Source organism: Haemaphysalis longicornis, unplaced genomic scaffold (assembly GCF_048455015.1).
Source record: "Haemaphysalis longicornis isolate Haplotype H1 unplaced genomic scaffold, Haemaphysalis longicornis Haplotype H1 scaffold_3, whole genome shotgun sequence".
NCBI classification, from domain to species: domain Eukaryota; kingdom Metazoa; phylum Arthropoda; class Arachnida; order Ixodida; family Ixodidae; genus Haemaphysalis; species Haemaphysalis longicornis.
Window position 1 is genome coordinate 234,461,114 of NW_027526335.1, and position 19,507 is coordinate 234,480,620.

The 19,507-nt window shown below is 49.6% G+C and overlaps 1 protein-coding gene across 3 annotated transcripts in view; it reads left to right on the forward strand.

The window, feature by feature from the left end:
• The window catches only part of LOC144176056 (uncharacterized), a 60,900-nt gene that overhangs the window by 37,140 nt on the left and 4,253 nt on the right, over positions 1 to 19,507 (forward strand). The window contains exon 4 of one of the 3 annotated variants that reach the window (XR_013323763.1): positions 70 to 10,357. The exons of the other annotated variants lie outside the window; for them this stretch is intronic. The gene's annotated coding sequence lies outside the window, so the exon portion shown is untranslated. Of the gene's footprint in view, positions 1 to 69; positions 10,358 to 19,507 lie in introns of those variants that run through there. 3 annotated transcript variants of the gene reach the window in all.

Consider the following 19,507-nt stretch of genomic DNA (forward strand, 5'->3'; position numbering starts at 1 on the left):
GGGTGAAAGGGACTTCAGACCGAGCGTTGATTCGGTGCTGAGAGTTTTCCTTCCTCCCTTCCCTCGCAGCAATTCGCTGCAGCCGCTGTTTGCGCCACGGTAAACTGGAAACAAGCGGCATAGAAACAGCAGAGTGCAGTGCGGCCACGCATCCCTTGCTGCTCCGGACCACTGCACAAAGTGTCTCTTCGGGGGGGGGATAAGTGTGGATGCCTTGTTGTCCTTTTGAGGTCCCGTGCATGTTGGTGTCGAGGCACCCTCGTGTAGCGGTACCGCTGAAACTGCGAACAGGTAGTGCCGTCCAGTGGCAGAGGTGATTACGCAGCTTTGTTGGCAGAACTTCAGTAAAAACCTAAGCATTTTAGATGCCATTAGGAAGCTTGGAAACGATATCAAGAGCCGTAGCAAAGACTCCAAGGAGAAGTACTTTTGTTCTCTAGGAACGAAGCTGAAAGAAAATCCCAAGGAAATGTGGAAATTTGTTAAATCCCAGGGCAGGGAACCTACAGGTGTACCCAGCCTCCAAGTTGATGATGAAATACTTACCGACGACTTTGAAAAAGCTACTTGTTTTAATAATTACTTCAAATTATTCTTTGCACCCCCATATTCAGGAGACCTTCCGCCTGTATAATGGTGTTCTCAATCTGCTTAAAAATGTTAAAGTTAATTCAGCTGGTGGACCTGATGGCATACCAAATTATGTTTTGCATGGTTGTTTTAAAATCATTGCCCACTTTCTGGCTACCGGTGAACTGCGTCATGACTGGAAAACTGCTAATGTGGTCCTCATTCACAAAAGCGGCTCCAAAAGCAACCCCGACAATTATAGGCCCATTTCCCTTAGAAGCGTGTGCGGGAAAATTCTTGAGCACATAATTTATAGTGCAGTAATTAAGCATTTAGAAAGCAATAATTACTTTGCAAATTGTCAACATGGTTTCCGAGCTGGCTTTTGCTGTACAACTCAATTGGTTGAATTTAGCCATGACATTTTCTCCTCATTTGACCCAAATGAACAAACAGATTGGGTGTTTTTAGATTTTAAGAAGGCCTTCGATTGTGTTCCTCACGCCTTGCTTTTACACAAATTATCTTTTCTTGGCTTACACTGCAATCTAATGCAGTGGATAAGGGTTTATTTGGAAAATTGCATGCAACGTGTTTTCTTGCATGGGTGCCAGTCCTCTTCTGGTGTTCCGCAGGGGTCTGTTCTGGGACCTCTGCTTTTTCTTGTTTTTATCAACGGCATTGTAGCTGATCTTAACTGCAAAGTGCGTCTGTATGCTGACGACTGTGTCATTTATCACCGTATAACTAGCTCGCATGATACATGCCATCTTCAAAACGATCTACATTCAATTCAGCGCTGGTGTAAGAAATGGAAAATTACGTTGAATGCAATGAAATGTCAGCACATTACTTTTTCGCGCAGTCGTAAACCCATTTTGTTGAAATATGTCCTTGACAATGTGCCCCTTGACACAGTTACAGATTTTAAGTACCTCCTCGGTATTGACTTCTCATCCAACCTCTCCTGGAAAAGACAGGTTGAACATGTTTGTTCTTCTGCCTCCCGTGCACTTAACTTTCTTCGGCGCAATTTCAGGGCTGCCCCTCCTAAATTGAAAGAACTTCTTTATTTCACCCATGTAAGGTCCATCATGCAGTATGCCTGCGCCGCTTGGGACCTGCAGCTTGCCTACTTATGCGAAATGTTAGAACGGGTACGAATCCGTGCCGCCCATTTTGCCACAGGTGATTATACAATTTCCGATCCAGTATTATATTACTTAAAAACCAGCTTAACTGGGAACCCCTAAAAGAACGCAGGCAGCATGTCAAACTCAGTTTGCTTTATCATATCTATTTTAAAAAAACTGGCATTAATCCTGACATCTTTCTGTTTACCCCACATTTTGTATCTAGACGGCGTGACTATAGTTGGAAAATTCGTGAAATACCTTGGCGTACAAATGTTTTCAAAGATTCGTTCTTTCCTCACACCATTAGTTTGTGGAATAAGTTGCCAAGTGGTATAGTTGATTGTACCACTGACGCGCTTTTTAGTAAGTATCTGTGAGACCTGTAGTTGTTTTTATTTTTATATTTTTGACGATGTTCAGCGATGTGTTTTAGCCTGCCTGCCACATCTATATGACCACATGTTCAATTTCCCCCCGCAAGATGCTATCTTGGCGCTGCAGGAAACTAAATAAATAAATAAAAACGGCTACAAAGGAAAGCTATACAGCTTCCTCAGAAACTTCGCAGTTGAAGAAAAATTCGTCCTGGTCCAGGATTCGAACCCGGGACCACCGCTTAACCGGAGCAGTCGCTCTACCAACTGAGCTAACCAGGAGGCTTTGTAGTCATTTGTAGTGCGAGAACGAATTGATCAACAACTCGAAGTAAAGGACAGATGTTAATCGACTAGATTTAGAGGAAATCCTCAAGGTGGAGTAAGTTTCTGCGAAGGACAGTTTGACATCCACCTGAATGCAGCCAAACGGCTACAAAGGAAAGCTATACAGCTTCCTCGGAAGCTTCGCAGTTGAAGAAAAATTCGTCCTGGTCCAGGATTCGAACCCGGGACCACCACTTAACCGGAGCAGTCGCTGAGTTAGCTGAAGAAGCTGTATAGCTTTCCTTTGTAGCCGTTTGGCTGCATTCAGGTGGATGTCAAACTTTTCACAGAGTAGCATCGAGCGTCTCAACACAAGACGTGTGTGAAGCCTATGCCTGCTGCGGACAAGGACAGCTCGGTTGCTTCCGCCCAAGCAGGAGACGAAAAACATGATGTAAAGGACGTGAAAGGAAACGTCGAAGCGACGCCGTACGCATTCGAGGACATTTTCTGTCGGAATTCATGAACAGAGAGCCCCCCGTGAGAGACGTGGTCAGTCGTGTGAGCAGTCTAACCCCAGATTACAATGCCCCTGCCTGATGACTGATGAAACCCTATATCCTGTATCCTCCCACTGTCTCGTTCCACTCGCCAGACACCTGAGCAGAGGTATCATTCCATCAAGAAAAGGAACGCCGTTGCAATTCGCTCGAGCAGGAAAGTGGCTAACGTGGTTAGAACGATGCGTAAATGATCTGCGCACTCAAGATGAAACTGCGGTGCAGTGTAGGCACACCTGAAACGCACCAGGAGCGACGCATCAGCTTGTAACGCAGCGAGGTGTCCAAGCTGCCACTCGAGCTATCGAATGACCTAGGAGGCTCTCTGTACGAGTGTCGTCCCATAAGGAACGTGTTAGTGGCAAAGGGATTGAGACACGGTGCCATCTGAAGTCCTCCAACACAGTTCGGTTTGCGCTGCAGCGATTGTGCTGGAACATTGATGGACGCAATGGTACTCCTTAATAGCAGACGTGAACGTTACACGCACGGGAGTGTGTTGAATCTCCCGCTGGGTATGCGTCGTAAATCGTCAGCATCATCATCGTGTAGGTTTACCATAAGATTAAAGTGATCATTCTCGTTTCGGGCAGCCATGGCCACGGTCTGCCTTGCGTCGTTTTTCCGCTACACGGGCTCTCGAGCTCAGGTTTCGAGGCTCTGATGGACCAGTTAGCGGAACCAGTTCTCTTAGTAGGAGGCCTCAATGCTTATAACTCTGGGGCTCTTCTCATGCAGATGTCCAAATTCGCCTCATTGAAAAGTTTCTGACATCATCGGGAGCAAAGGCAGCCTACATACCATAATTTAGGACACAACACACGCTCACATCTTGACTTGGCCATTGGCTCTGCAGCTCTCTTTCCATCACTTGACCCATGTGGTAGGGGCCACTTCCCTACCTCACTAACGTATTCAGTATGTCGTCGTCTTCACTCAGGCTTCCACTACACCACTCCGTCCTTGTCTTGTAACGACAGCAGGCACAGACAGCTCATCGTCCCATAGGAGGTGCAGTGAAACTTGAAAGAAACATCCAAACTAGGTATGCCACACACCCATAACGCACCCACACGTGGAGGAAGCAGCCCAGCTGGTCACGGCGCACATCCTCCAGTCCCTAGGCCCCTGGTGCCTCGTGCAACCCCCCAGTGGAGCGAGGACTGTAGGTCAGCGCGAGAGGCCCAGAACAGGGCATGGAGCATCCTTTGTCCATACCCCACGTCACAGAACCTCAACGGGCAAAGCACTTGGGAAGCGTGTGTACTGTGAGGCAACCTTAGAATTCAGACGTAAAATCCAAAGATTAAAATTTCTTTATCTTCTCAAGAATAATAAATTGTCAATGAGACCAGAACAATATATCCAACCACTCACCGCTCGCAGAACACGACACCGGCATGCCGACTCCCTAACGCCCTTCAATGCTAGAACTAACATTTTCAAATTCTCCTTTTTCCCGCGCACTGTAACCGAATGGAATCAATTACCAGCATCATTCGTAAATAGCATAGACTCAATTGACCATATTGTATCTTGACCTGTGTTGTTAAAGTGTGAAATTTCTTTCTTATCCGTTGTTTGAATTATGTCCTTAATCTTCGCGCTTTTCATGTTCTTGATCTTCTGTTGTCCATATTACGAGCTTTGTAATTACATCCCTCCTGCTTGGGCCCTTCACTGGGCCTGCAGTATTATGTAAATAAAATGAATAAAAAGGGAGGGTTGGCACAACTTCTGGACATCGCAGACACACGCAAAGTATGGACCTGAATACGTGACCTTCCCCTGGTCAGTACAACAGGGGACACCCTGAAAGAACACACGCAACACTTCCAACGCGTGTCCAGCTCTGCGCATTACACAAAAACGTTCATGTAACATAAAATATCTGCCAAAAAGAAGCCCCTGCGTGATAACCAGTCAGCCATGTCGTATAATTTTTGCTTTATGAGCTAAGGGCCGCTCTGAGCTCGTGTAAGCTCGTGTCTGCTCCGGGTGCAGACAACATTGCATACACTATGATACAGATGTGACACGCAGACACCTTGGAAACACTTATGCACCTACACCTTCCAAGGCCATTGTAGTGGCTCTTCTCAAGGAGGGAAAGGACCCGTCTTCCATGGCAGCAGGTTTCCGTCCCATCGCCCTGACAAGCTGTGTGTGCGGCCTCCTCGAGAAGATGTGCTTTCTCTAGTGCAGCAATCTTTTCGAGAGCTGCCCGGGCGGGGCAGTCTACAAACGATCAACTGGTTGCCTTAGAATCTTGCATCAAAGATGCACTCGTCCATAAACAATATTGTATGAGGGTATTTTTTGACATCCACAAGGCCTGTGATACTGCATAGTGCTGCGGTATTCTTAGTGAGCTTGAGTCTTTTGGTTTATCAGGCAACATGTGGGATATTCTTGCAAGGGTGGGCACTGCACTTCCACGGGTTCATGTCCAGGAAAACGGGGTGCCTCAAGCGGGAGTTTTAAGTTGCGCACTGTTTATAGGAAATATGAACTCACTCAGGAAGGCACTACCGCCAACAATTTCTTACTCTATATGTATGTGGACTATGTTCAAATACCCTTTAAATCCTCTAATCTGTCCATATCTGAGCGCCAAGTCCAGCTTGGTGTCAACAAACTTGCTCACTAGGCCGACAGTTGCAAGTTGCCTCTCCAGGGCCTCCCGCTGCCTCTCCAGGGCCTCCCGGACGCACTGGACGATTAATTTCTGGGTGTTGTAGTCTGACGAGGTGATGGCTCTTCGCACTGTTACTGGTAGCTGTCGGATGCTTGAGGGTGCGGGGTCTTGGGGTGCGCACTGTAGTATGTGGGCCAGCGTGCCGCGAGTGGCGCGGCAGACGGTACACTCGGATGTCTCGTAGATTGCGGGGGCTATGTGGCGGCCCAGTACTGGTGTGAGCCCAGAGTCTGTCTGTATTTGGCGATAGAGGGTCCCCTCGCTTCGTGTGAGGTTGGGGTGTGGCGCCGGGAACCGTCTCCTGGTGTCTCGGTACCACCGTAGTATGGTGCCATAGTTTTCTAGTGGTGTAGGTAGCGAGTAGGGCGCATCTTCATGGGATCTCCGTCCGGGATTCAGGGGCGTGGGGGGAGACCTCTCCTGGGGGGCCGCCCGACTGGTGAGTTCGCGAGCGGCCCGGTCCGAAGTGATGTTGCGGTTGCGGGCACGGTCTACTCCGGGGGCCTGCTCCTCGTGTGCGGGGAACCATTGCAGTCTCAAGGGGCGGGTGTTAGAGCCTGGAGCGTTGCTGAGAATTCGTGCCGCGATTGCCACGACAGCGTTGGTACCGTAGTTGTGTATGGCCGATTTTGAGTCACTGAGGATGACTGCGCAGCCGGGGTCGGTTGCGGCGAGGGCGATGGCGATTTCTTCTGCTTGCGCCGGTGTGCTTGCTCGGAAGCTGGCTGCGGTGACTGTGATGCCCGTGGTCGCTGTCACGACCGCTGCCGCGTACTGCCCGGGTCTGGCGTGGTATGCGGCCACGTCTACGTATCGTGCACTCTTGTCGTTGGCGTACAGTCTACTGAGGGCTCTAGCCCGGGCTTTCCTGCGAGCGTCGTGGATGCCCAGGTGCATGTTCTTCGGAATGGGCGCAATGTGCAGGCGGCGAATGAAGACCGGGGGTAGGGGTTGTGCTTGCGGTGGGGGATCGTAGAGAGGGCGGAGTCCTGCTTTGTCGAGGATGTGGCGACCGGTGGGCGTGCTTGAGAGGCGATTTAGCTGGTTCATGCGTTGGGCTTCAGCAATCTCGGTGAGTGTGTTTTGCACACCCAGCTCAAGGAGGCGGTTCGTTCTAGTGCATCTGTACAGTCCTAGGCTCTCGCGGTATGCCTGGCGGAGGGCCGCATCTATGCGTTGGGTCTCCGCCGCCGTCTAGTTGTGGTAGGCCGCGCCATATGCAACGTGGCTGACCACGAACGCTTGGACTAGCCGTAGTGCACTGGCCTCCAGCATCCCAGCGTGGCGTGCGGCGACTTTGCGGATGAGCGTTATTGCCGCAGTGATCTTGCGTAAAAGCCGTTGCACCGTGTGCGAGTTGGTGCCGTTAGCTTGTATGTGCATGCCGAGTACGCGCAGCGTGTCGCTTCGTGGTATGGCGCTCCCGTCCACCGTGTGGAGGTTGATGTTGGGCTGGACTCCGTAGCGAGTGCGGCTCAGTGCTATGACCAGCAGTTCCAATTTCGTCGGCGAGCACCTAAGTCCCGTCCCGTCGAGACTGCATTCTGCTGCACCGCCTGTTGCAGAGCTTCCTCGATCTGACTGTCGCTTCCGTGGACGGCCCATATGGTGATGTCATCGGCGTAGAGGTTGTAGTTAACGCTCGGGATTCTGTCAAGGGCCGCACCGACTCTCATCATTACCAGGTTGAAGAGGAGGGGGCACATGACCGAGCCTTGCGGTGTGCCTGTGCTGCCTTGCCTCTTAGTCGGGAGTTCCAGGTCCCCTGTGTGAATGGTGACCGTTCGATCCGACAGGAAGGCTTTAACGTACGCGAAGGTCCTTTCTCCCATGTTGAGTGCCGAGATCTTTCCAAGATGGACGCGTGCTTCACGTTGTTAAACGCTCCCTGCAGATCTAGTCCTAGGATGAACTTGGTATCGCTGGTTCGCCTGTCGTATATGGCCCGTTTGAGAAGGAGCATAGCGTCCTGCGTGCAGCGGCCCTGGCGGAATCCGGTCATGGTGTGGGGATACCTGTGATTCGTTTCTAGGTAGTGGTTCCAACGATTAAGGAGCACGTGTTCGAGGCACTTGCCAACGCACGAAGTGAGCGAGATCGGCCTGAGGTTGCCAATATGGGGCGGTTTGCCTGGCTTGGGTATCAGGATGGTCTTGGAGTCTCTCCAGCTCTGGGGTAGGTGGCCCGTACGCCAGCAGTGGTTGAAGTAGCGGGTGAGTCTCTCTAGGGATGTGTCAGGGAGGTTGCGTAGCTCTTTGTTGGTGATGCCGTCTGGGCCTGCCGCCGAGGTGGCATTGAGGTTCTGGAGCACGTTCTGAACTTCCCAGAGTTCTATGTCCCGGTCGAGGTCAGGGTTGGCGACTCCGCCATATAGTGGAAGCTTTGCAGATGGGGTGGTGGGGAGATATTTCTCTTGCAGGTAGCGGATCGTGTCTTGGGAGCCGTTCTCTCGCGTCGCCCGATGTATCGTACGCTCGAGCTGGGTACGCTGGGTGGTCTTGGACTTCGCTGGGTCTAGCAGGTATCGGAGCAGATGCCATGTGCGTCCGACATGAAGTTGACCCCCGGCTTGTTGGCACACTGCGTGCCACTGTTGACGGCAGAGAGTTGCGCAGTATTTCTCGATTTCCCTGTTGAGTTGGGCAATTTTCTTGCGTAGGTTTTGGCTGCTTCGGTATCGCTTCCACCTGCATTGCAGGGACTGTCGGGCTTCGAGCATGTGGGCTAGGTGACTGTCTACACATTCCACCTGTTCGGGGACTTCGACGGCCCACGTGGTGCGCTTCTTGAATCGTTGGAGTGTCTGTGTCCACTCCGTGATGGCCTGGATGTTGTCTCCACCGTCGAGGGCGTCAAGCTGTTTATTAGAAAGAAAACACACAGTGTGAATGCTGATTGCGACAGGACTAGAGGGAGAGGCCTCACCTAAAGCGAGGACTGATCCCCTCGCAAGGGCGCATTTGTAAGCGTCACCCCATCACCACTTCTTCATTTTGTAGATTATCGTTATCATCATCGTGCGCCTCGAATCTTCGCCTTTCACTATTTAGATAGCACAGACAGCATGGGAATCGGAACCACAGTTGCGATTAAACACTGTGGCACATGGCGAGGTCAGAAGTGACTACAGTAGCCGACCGTTTTTCCGGACTTGCTAGGACTTTTCCGAGGTTGTCCCATACTCACGCATTTTTCGGACTGCTCTTTTATTTGGACTATTTTTCGTTCCCTTCCAGGTCGGCTACTGTATCTGCTAGTGGATAATAAATTGAAATTCCTTGCCAAGTAGTGACACAGAAGGAGCACTAACGCACTTGCCCTTCTAATATGGACAGCCTCTATTATCTCTCCGACATGCTGGCTTTTATGTTTGGCAACTACTTTTGTATCCTTGAAGACAGGGAAACTGTAATGAATGGGCCCAGGATTGGCGTGAAAGTCGCGAGTCAGTGACCAGTGCGTGCGCGAGTAAACGTTACTTTATCCATAATTGGCGACCAGAAGCAGAAGATGAATAGTGGCAGGTCGCAAGAACACGAAACTAATGTTACATGCGTTAAAGATGTTCCCGATAGAGGGAAAAATGTCCTACTGGGTTTAGTCGCAGTCCCGGGACATCGCGACATGGGTGGGGTCGACGGAGACGTCGCGGCGCAGCTGACTCGATCGATGCCCGGCTGCACGCCACGTGGGATCGTGGTAGAGGATATCGGGACGGCATCGTCGACCTGGTACATGGGTCACAGCTCGAGGGCATTGCAGCGGGTGCGAGCCGAGGGTTCCACCTCCAGGTGAACACGGGTTGTCGGGATCAGCGGCGTTTGGCTCACGGACACAGCAGCGGTTTCGACCCAAGTACGCACCCCGACACGATCACAGGGCCGCGCTCTCCAGCCCGGCGCGTCACAGGTGTCCACTGATCCATGGCCAGAGTCGATTTTCTGCGTGCTCATTGTCTTCTTCCTCGTCGTCCAGCGGCACTTCATCACAATGACCCCGGGTCTAAGAAAGTTGTTGGGGAGCAACAACTATTTTAAGAGTTACATAGGCAGGCTGGAGTTGGGAGAAGTTCGCTGGACCGATAAAAAAGTTCTTGCGCACAGTCCACAAGAGCACAGTCAGTCCTACCGGCACACTTCACCGCACAGCACACGCACGAAAGGTATAGGAAAACAAATGTAGGACCACAATTACGCGTTAAAACAACTGAAGACCGCACACTATGTACAAGACAGAGGGTGACGGGTGAGGATTAAATTAACTCCACTCATGTAGTCAGCCCGTACATTGTCGTTTCCCTTGTATTGACTAGAGGTTTCGCGTGGGCGACCCTCTGACTAGTTAACGGTGATTCTACTGTGGATGGTCTTTTCATCGCTTTGCAGACGGTGCCGTTTGGGGTCTCGTCGCTGCCTTAGAGGCGAAGACACACTTGATTGTGCTGAGAAAGTTTTGTCTTCCCCGCTCACATATTTCCGGATGTTCAGCCTTCGAGTCGCGTTCAAGTCTTCTAGGTTTATCGACTGGTAGCCAGGCAAGCTGTTATGAAACGGCGGCAACTGAGTGAATGCCTTGTTGAACGCGGGTTCACATCCTGGCCGTTGCACCGTCGGCTTGGTAAAGGCCCTGTTGCGTTTGCGCGGTGGCTTTTTGTCCTCGAAGGCTTCTGAATCAGGAACGTCCTGGCATTGGGTCCGGCAGGACAGTAGGCCTCCTGCCTCTCCGCCAAATTCCGTGTCTCTTTTCAGTGCCTCGAAAACAAGAAAACAAACGTCAACAGGTGTCGCACGTCCTGACAAAATGTCGCGCATCTCACCGCAGGGCTGGCCAGAAATGGTCTTGCGAAACGCAATCAGTGGTTCTGCGAACCCCCTGGTGGCCCGCCATGATATTCTCATGTGCCACACGAAGGATCCGCTCCCGCAGTTTCTTCGCAACAACCACCTGCGCAAATGTTGTGCCTGTGGCAAGCTGGCACGGGCGGTACAACACATTATTTGACTCGAAGAACGAATACCTCTGACCTTTTGCCAATGGAAAATTCTTTCCTAACTTTCGGAAAAAGGATCAGAGGGTTGGATCTCTCCGTTGTTCCTCCGCCAACTCTTCTCTTGAGATATCAGCGCAGCTGAAAAACTCAACTTCAGCCTTGCTTGTATTGGCAACAGCCCAAACCGGAAAATCGGCGGGTAGCTGGGTGACTGCAGTGCTACATTTGAGCCGTCTGTTTTCGAGTTGCCAGTCGGGATCCGGTATGTGAGGTTTCGTCACACCTCGAATGTTCCCGATCACGACATCATAGATGAGCTTATCCAGGCAAGCGGCGGTAACCTCGTCCACAAAGTACGGGGTTTGGACGTAGATGTTGGCCTCCGGAAGCTTCTTGACTTTCCCGTCCAAGAGCAGTAATCGGGTAGTCTTTCCTGTTAACTGGGTTTCTGGGACCAAGTCACGTCGGACAAGAACGGTATTACTACCCGTGTCCCGCAAAACGGTGAAAGGCTGTACGAATAATCGCCCTTCGACTACTTTCGCTAGGCAAGAATGTTGCTTCACGATGCCACAAGAATACTTGATACCAGGATTCTCATCGTGCTTGTCGTCGCGCTTGATGCACTTCTGTTGAGCTTCCCGGGGCTCAGTGAGGGCGCGAACAGCGATCTGCTCGGTTCCACTCAACCCATGTCTGCAGTGCTCAGTTTTATGCCCGTGGCGACCACAAGTGTGGTCGTTTCAAGGAGTTCCCACGAGGAGGACCACAAGTGTGTTTCAAGGAGTTACCGCACTCTTCTGCACGCTGTTCTGGGCGGTTGCACAGAAAGCATTTCGGTGGCGCTTTCTTCTGGGACTCGGTTGGGACTTTATCTGTGTCGCGGACATCTTCGGAAACCTTTCCAAGGTTCGAGAGGTTTTGTGCCTCCCGAAAACAGTCCCACCCGAACACAATCACAGGGCCGCGCTCTGCAGCCCAGCGCGTCACAGGGGTCCACTGATCCCTGGCCAGATACGATTTTCTGCACGCTCTGTTTGCAGCTGCGCTCTCGGTGTCTTCTTCCTTGTCGTCCAGCGGCACTTCATCACAGAACTGTGCAAAGTACGAATTGTCATCACCGTTCAAAGAGCGTCTGTGCTCTATGCGTTGACCCCGCAGGGGCACCTTGTCTACTCAAGCTGACGGTAGTGGTGACACCCCGAGCCCACCTGGGTTGGACCCACCCACGGCTTAGCCGTGTCCAGGGCATCCTGGTGGCTGAGCTGACACCAAGGTTGTTGTGGACCTTAGGGCCCCTTGGTGGAGGCAACACGCCCCTTTCGCCCTCGCTTCTTGTAGACGGCACCCCCGGACTGACCCGGCTCAGTAAATTCAGGGCGACGGAGATCTGGAGGTATCCTCATTGAATGTGAAAACAAAGCCCAGGCTGAGGCAATGATGTTGATTCAAAGGGTAGCAAACCTAAGTGTAAAAGTATCAGTGCATTGAAGCCTTAACTCGTGCCAAGAAGTAATTTCGGACCCTGACCTTGCTGACCTCACGGAAGATGAAATCCTTGGGGACCTGCAAGAGGCAAATGTCACTGCTGTCAGGCGCATCATGATCCGACGTAACGACATTGACACCCCTACCAACCACCGGGTCCTGACTTACAACTCCACTAAGCTTCCCGAATCTATTAAAACTTATCTATTAAATATAGGGGTAGGTCCCCAGGTGAGAGGAGAGAAGAAGTGGAATTGAGAAAGGTTTGGGAGTATGCAGGCGGAGATACTGAGGGGCAAAGAAGGTTGCATAGTTTGAGCCACGAAGTCAGCCGGGGGTTGATATTCCGGAAAATTCTTGGAGAGCAAGGATGAGAGGGGTTGGTTGCCCCACCGCGCGGACTACGGAAAGGTTCTCAGAAACGCCGGAAGCAGAACAGGCGTAAGCTATCTGCAAGCCCCAAGTCAAAAGAAAAGGTAGAGAAGGGAAAAAAAAAAAAAAAAAACCTAGGTCAAGGAAAAAAGAAAGAAAAGAAGGAAAACACAGCAAAGAAAAAGCAATAACCGCACAACTGAAATGACACGTGTCGCCAACAGCAACATTCCTGGAACAGGTCTTTCCTGAAACTCAAAAATGAAAAGATAAAGTTAAGGAGACGTACGGGGCACAAGACAAAGCGGAGCAAAAACCTCAGAGAAAAATAAAAATAAAATGGAATTCCAGAGAAAAGTTTGGAGGGATGCCTGCGCGTACTAAACTGGAAGTTAAGGAATGAAAACAAAAGGAATTAGGTGGCCACATAAGGAGCAGAGGGAGGGGTTGCATAAGGTACAAGCAAGACAGTGCCTATGATCGCAAGGATTCTAGGTTGCCCCTAGACGCATTAATTCCAGCAAGTTCCATGGAGTTGAATTTGTGAATTAAATAGGATTCTCAGTATTTTCTGTCCCTAGGAGACTTAAAGTTTGACTGAAGTATATACAACTTAAGGTCATGTTGAAAAGCTGCGCTACAGCTATGGAAGATTTTCGAAGAGTATCTGCCCGGTGACTGTTAAGGCATAGGTGGACTCGTTTCGCCTGTATACTGTTTGTGGCACATTGAGCATTCTAACATATACTCAATGTTGGATGAAGTGCAAGTAAAACTTGAATTAATCTTGTGCTGTGCTTTTTACAATGCAGTCTGTCTGCAGGTGCCTGCAAGTCTTGCATCTGGGCGGGACCAGCTGGCTATGACTGGTTGCTTTGAAGGCCCTGTTTTAGCATGCACTAAAATATCGTTTAGATTCCTATTTCTCCTATAGGTAACCCTTTGTGCTTCCGGGAACATCTTTACTGGCTAAAATGGGGTAGTATTTTCGCAGGATATTGTTTATGTTAGGGGGGGCGTTTGAAAATTTAGTTATCAGGGCAGGTGGCCTGGCGCTTTCATTTTGTCGCTGTTTGTTGAGCACGTCATCCCTTTTGAGATTAGATGCACGTTGGTACGCCTGATCGAGCGAGCTTTTGGGGTGGTTCCTGTTCATAAGGGTGGACTTGAATTCGTCTAGGTGCTTTACGTAGTCGCTGTCATCACGGCATACCCTTCTAAGTCTGGTGGCTTGTCCTACAAAGATCCCTTGTTTGCAGTGTCTCGGGTGATGGCTTTTAAAATCTAGATACTGCTGCCTGTCTGTTGGTTTTCTAAAAAGCGTTTACCGTTGTCTAGAATGACGGTAGTATCCAGGAAGTTCACTTCTTTTTCAGAATACTGGCAGGAGAATTTAATAGTCGGATGGGAAGAATTGAGATGAGATATAAACGTTTCTAGAGTCGTGCAACCGTGTTCTCGAATCATGAAGATGTCGTCTATGTAGCGGAGGTAAGCCTGAGGTTTATGCGGGAAAGAGTTTAACAGGGTGGCTTCCAGTTGCCCCATGAAAATGTTGGCATAGGTCGGCGCGAATGCAGTACCCATGCTAGTTCCAAAAACTTGCAAGAAGTTAGACAAGTCACATTCAAAATAATTGAGAGTTAAAACTAGTTTTAACAAAGTTATGTACACTTCTGGCGCATGTTGGTGCGGGTTCTCTGATAAAGCTTTTGAAATAGCTTCGATTCCTTCGACCAAGGGGATGTTTGTATATGATGCAGCAACATCAGGAGTAGCAAGGAGGGTTCCACTGGGTAGGCGCCCACCCTTATTTATCTCTTGTATTATTCGGAGGAAGTGGGGGTGTCCTGAACGTACGAAGGAAGAAGAGCCAGAATGTCGGATTGGTAATGATTCAGAAACAGAGATAGTGCTTCGGTTGGGGCATTGTTATTCGAAACTATGGGTCTGCCAGGAATGTCGGCAGTGAACAATGATTCTACAGGGACTTTGTGGACTTTTGGGAGGAGGTAAAAACATCCTGCACTCTTATTATTCGGTTTCATGAAGTTTAAGTCAATGGTCGTTATTAATTCTCTGGATCGCAGACCGGTGGGGCTCTGAAGGATTGTTCGGCTGCACTCCTGGCTCGGATCGTTATCTAAGGGCTTGTAGTGGCAAGGGTTGTTGAGCTGCCTATAAGCTTCGTCTTTGTATTTTCCCATAGGCAAAACAACTACTACGGTACCACCTTTGTCGGCTGGCTTTATGACTATGTCGGTTCTGGCTGATAGGCTATTCAGGGTAACTTCTTCCGACGGAGTTAGGTTTTTGCGCTTGTTTGATCGCTTGGTTGTTGTCAATATTTCTCTTGAGTACAGGTCTAATTCTGAGATTGATCTACATCTGGAGTCCAAGTGGGTGGAGGGTGTGCTCGTTAATATCAGGTTGGTCCTGTTTATCCGAAAAGTCTCATTCTCCGAGAAAATTCAGTGGCATCTTTATATCGGCGTGGCGGTTATTGGAGAAATGAGCTAACCGAGAGATGAGCTGCTGCCCAGAGACTCGACTCGCCAAGGGCGCAATCCCCCCAAAGAGGGCATGTGCGGCAGCCTGGCTAGCCGTCGAGGATGCTCGGGGGGACTAGCGTGTGCACAAGCTGAAAGACCTAGCTGATTATCTGCCAATAGAGAATCATTCGTTTACTTGTCAATAGGCATTTTCCCTGCTCCGCAACAGTCTATATACATTATATATATATATGTATGGGATGGCTGAATGGATTGCTCCCCATGTCCCTGCCCCCTCCGGGAGAATGAAAACTCTGCGCCTATGGTGGCAGAAGTGTTTCGTTTTGTAGACGACTATTTCGTGTTATTGGACGCTGACGACGCAAGTTTCCCGTCTGCATTGACTCAGATCAAGGGCGATTTCAGTGCGTGTTTGTCGCCACTGGTTCTGACTCGGGAAGAGCCATCAAATGGCTCCATCAAGTTTCTGGATTTGAGGCTGCGGCTGCTAGACCACCACGTATGCTGGCAGTACGACCCGTGTGGCAACAAGCCGATCCTTCCTTATGCGTCAGCTCACACGAAACTCGTGAAGAGAGCAATCGTCAAGACTTGTCTTGGCAACACGTCAGAGCTATTTTGAGGCACAGACACAGCGCCTTTGCAGAGTCACAGAGGCACAGACACAGGCAGCCGTTGCAGAGTCATTGTTGAAAGAACTAAAAAAGAAAGAGCCCATTGCAGTGGTGCCATACATGCACCGAATCGCTCATGGCCTGAAGAAAGTAGGAAGCGGCAGAAATGTGAAAGTGGTGTTTTCAGCTCCCCTGAAACTGTCACAAATGTGTCCTGAAGTAAACTCTGGTCTAGCTACGCATAACAAGCGTACAAGGAAGCATCACAAAAAGTTTGCTGCCTGCGCCGAAAAAGTTGTTTATTCTGTGCCTCTTTCGTGCGGCAAGTATTGCGTCAGCCAAACTAGCCGATGCTTAAATGACAGACTGAGGGAGCACCATTACAACGTTTCAAAAGCGTTCAGTGGTCATCTCGCCCACCATTGTCGTGGTTGCAATAGCAAGTGCCAGCCACTTTTGCTCCAGAGTGTTGTGATAGGGGAGCATGGCAACCAAATCGTGCGAGAAATCTTAGAGGCCACGGAAATTAACAAGTTAGGTGACCAATGCGTAAGTATTGCCCTCACAGACAAAGAGTGTAGATTCTTGGCGCAGTAAGTCCCACCCTGTTAATCTTTGTTTAGATTCCAAACTGCTCTTGCGATTTTAAAAAGGGGTTGTGTGTTGTGTTGATTGTACATCTTGCCCCGTAGACTAACGTCTAAAGAAATGTCAAGTCAGTATGATGCGACGCTCACGCCCTCTTTAAATGTTCACGTGTTAATTTAGTGTTTCCTTCTTTTTGCCTTTTTGTTGCTTTTTGCCCATGTGTGTATAAAAACCACTGGCATAAGCCATAAAACTCAGTTGTTAGTCAGCGCTGTGTTTGTGCCCTCTTCTCTTTGTCTCGTGTTGTTAGCGCTGTTACTATGAACATGCTTCGGGGTTTGGAGGTGTAGCTCAGTCATTAGTTCTTCATCTTTTGTGTCGGTACAGTTTTGTCTTGATCCAGTACCCGTACAGTGCACACACACAAAAAAAGTAACCAGCGGCCCTGCATTGTTCCTGTATGAGCCAAAAATACGCCGTATTTGTTTATATAAACCTCATACCACCGTCTAAGGTAGCATCAATGTTCGGTGTGTGAAACGGCATCTTTGTTCTCCGCGAGCAAGGCGTGTTTTTTGCAATGCTCAGGGTAACGTGCGGGTTCGCCGGTTTAGTGCTGAGAAGCTGTTTAAAAGCTAACAGGTGGGAACTGCCCGTGTTTCGGGCAGAAAGCGTAGGAATTCCCCTTTAGCCTAGGTCAGGTTGCAGTAGCGAAAAACTCAAAACAAGTTGTGAAAAAAACAAATTCTTTAGGCTACGCCTCATCATAGCTGCTTTACTCCCATGGTTATCGAGCCCATTGAACCGTATACGCACGAAAAAAACGAGACATTGAGCGTGAGTAGCGGTTTTTTATACAAACGCTCCTCTATGTTCTTGCAAAGAGGAACTCCCGTTAGAGACCAGCAAACGTCTTTTTTATTTGGAGGGGGGTTATCATGTCGTGACCGAAGGGCTGACTGAATGAAAAGAGAGCGCACGACTCAATCCAGAGTGCTTTTCGTCTCGCCTGCACCGTACACCGGAGAAGTGAAAATTTTTCAAGACAGGCAGCGACAACATAGAAATGGTGCTTGTGAAACCAGACATTCTATTATTTTAAGCCGTTGTATGACCAAAGAAAAAAAAAACTGGACACACCGAAATGGCCTCAGTACTGAAAAGAGTGCATGAAAACAATGTCCCTGCGATTAGACAGGGGAATCAACTTTTATAAGAAAGAGCTGCTGTTACATGTTGCTTATGTTAACGCTTACTTCGCTAACAATACATCTCCTTTCTCACACATGACTACTAGTTTATAAGTACCGTAGTGTGTAAGTCACAGTTTCTGAAATTTTCGTTGTTGCGTCTTATCCACCAGTGCGACTTTTGTATGGAATAAATTTGGTACGTGGCGGCCTCCTGTGGTCTGCGCTCGAAAAGGCGCCTGTGTGCTGCATGATGTCAGCGCATGTTAAGAGACACAGCTCTATGGTCTAAATGAAGGAATTATTTGTTAGTGAGTCGGAAGAAGAAGGCTTCGACGGTTTTGCCTAAACGCCGTCTGTGAGTACATGCCATCTGTGTGTATCAATAAACCATTTTTGAGAAGTTGTGTCTAGACTTTGGCCGGTAGATGCACGTGTCTAGCATTGCTTACCGGGGAATGTGTTCAGAGGCAGCGGCCGCCACAACCATGTACTTTCCCGCACTTTCTAACGAACTGATCCTCTATGAGTTTGCCTGAGTAGCAAGTGCGTTTTGTACACAGATGCGTCTTGCACACCGGTGTGTCTTACACACTGGTACGACTTATATACTTTTTTTTCCTTCGAAAAAACTGCCCTTTTGAGGGGGTTGCGACTTATACAAAAGTGCCACCTGTCAGTCCGCATTGAATACAGCGGTTTATCAACCCTGCGTCAGCTGTGCCCCCCCCCAACTCTGAGTGACTTCACCAGGCACACGACTCCCTGAGCCATCCCCGCACAGGCGATTCTGATGAAACAGCAGAGTGCGGGCCACGAACACGGTCATCGGGCCACGAACACGGTCATCAACACGGTCATCAGCATGAACCCGAACGGCTTCGCGCGATGGCAGTGCCATGTGCATGAGATTGTGGGTCTGTGATTGGACCAGATATTTGGGAGTTGAATTCCCTAGAGGAACTCTAGGAACTTCTGCTTGAACAAAAAGGCAGTGTTGCGAGCCACCGAGTGTTGCTTCTGTTGCTGGCACAGCGTCCAAACTTGTACTCATCGTGTAAATACGTGTATAAAGTTGTTCTCCTTCATCAGCAAGCATCGGTCTCTTGATCAACGTCTCCGGTCACCAGTCACGCTTCCAAGATGGATTCACCACAACTGGCGTCAGCAGTGGGATTAGACCACCCAAGTCACAACATTACTGCTTCGGTTGATCAAGGTTGGGCTCTATACTGGGGCACTCTGACAGGAGACAACATTGAGCTGGTAGCCAGCGCCAGCGAAAAAAAGCACACTGCACAGCCGCCGGCTGGAGTACTCCAAGCCTCGGTGCGGTGGCAGAGCTGGCCGCATTGGCAGTGCGTTCATGTGAACCGGCGCAAGCACAAGAAGCGCGCATTCCACGACTCCAAACTAAAATGCAAGTTACTGAAATGCGCTCCGAGCGAGATCAATACAAGCTCAAAGAAAGACAGTGTGGTCTGTGCTTGGATCTCCCCTAGTGTGTTCAGAGCAGCGACTCTTCGTCGCGCCGCGGAGCTCGTGCTCGCCGAACACCCCCGCGGATGAAGGCTTTTCCTTAGAGTTAGGCACGCCAGGAAGGAAAGTGGCTGCGCTTTATGGACAGTATTCCTGGGGTTCTAGACAAAAATCCTGGGATGTCTTCCGGCGGGCGTGGTTGCCTTGGTCGCCCTGCATGAGAGTGCGACAAAATTTTGGGGGAGCCGAATGACCCATACGAAACTGGTACAAGAGGGCCTCCCAGGGCAACGAGTGCCGTGTCAATTGACATTTAAGATTTGTATTATTCGGTCCCCCACAGTGAACTGTTTCTCGCCATTTGGGAGCTGATTGCTGAATGGGGAGTGGCGAGATAAACATGTGAGGTCAGTGCTGAAGCACCCCTTGAGTTGATTTCTTTGCATTCGTATTCAACAATAGTCCAGTTTTGAGGCGGCCACTTCATCCAGAAGAAGGAATCTGCATATTGGTTCCTTTGTATCCCTGTGCTATGTAAGATCATTTTTGTCAACGTTAGACAGAAACTGCTGGAGGCCTGAGCCAATGATGACAGATTGCTTTGTGTTTTTCAATATTTTGAATGTTTTTTTACTGCGTTAAATGTTTTACCCTCTGACAGCTTGGAA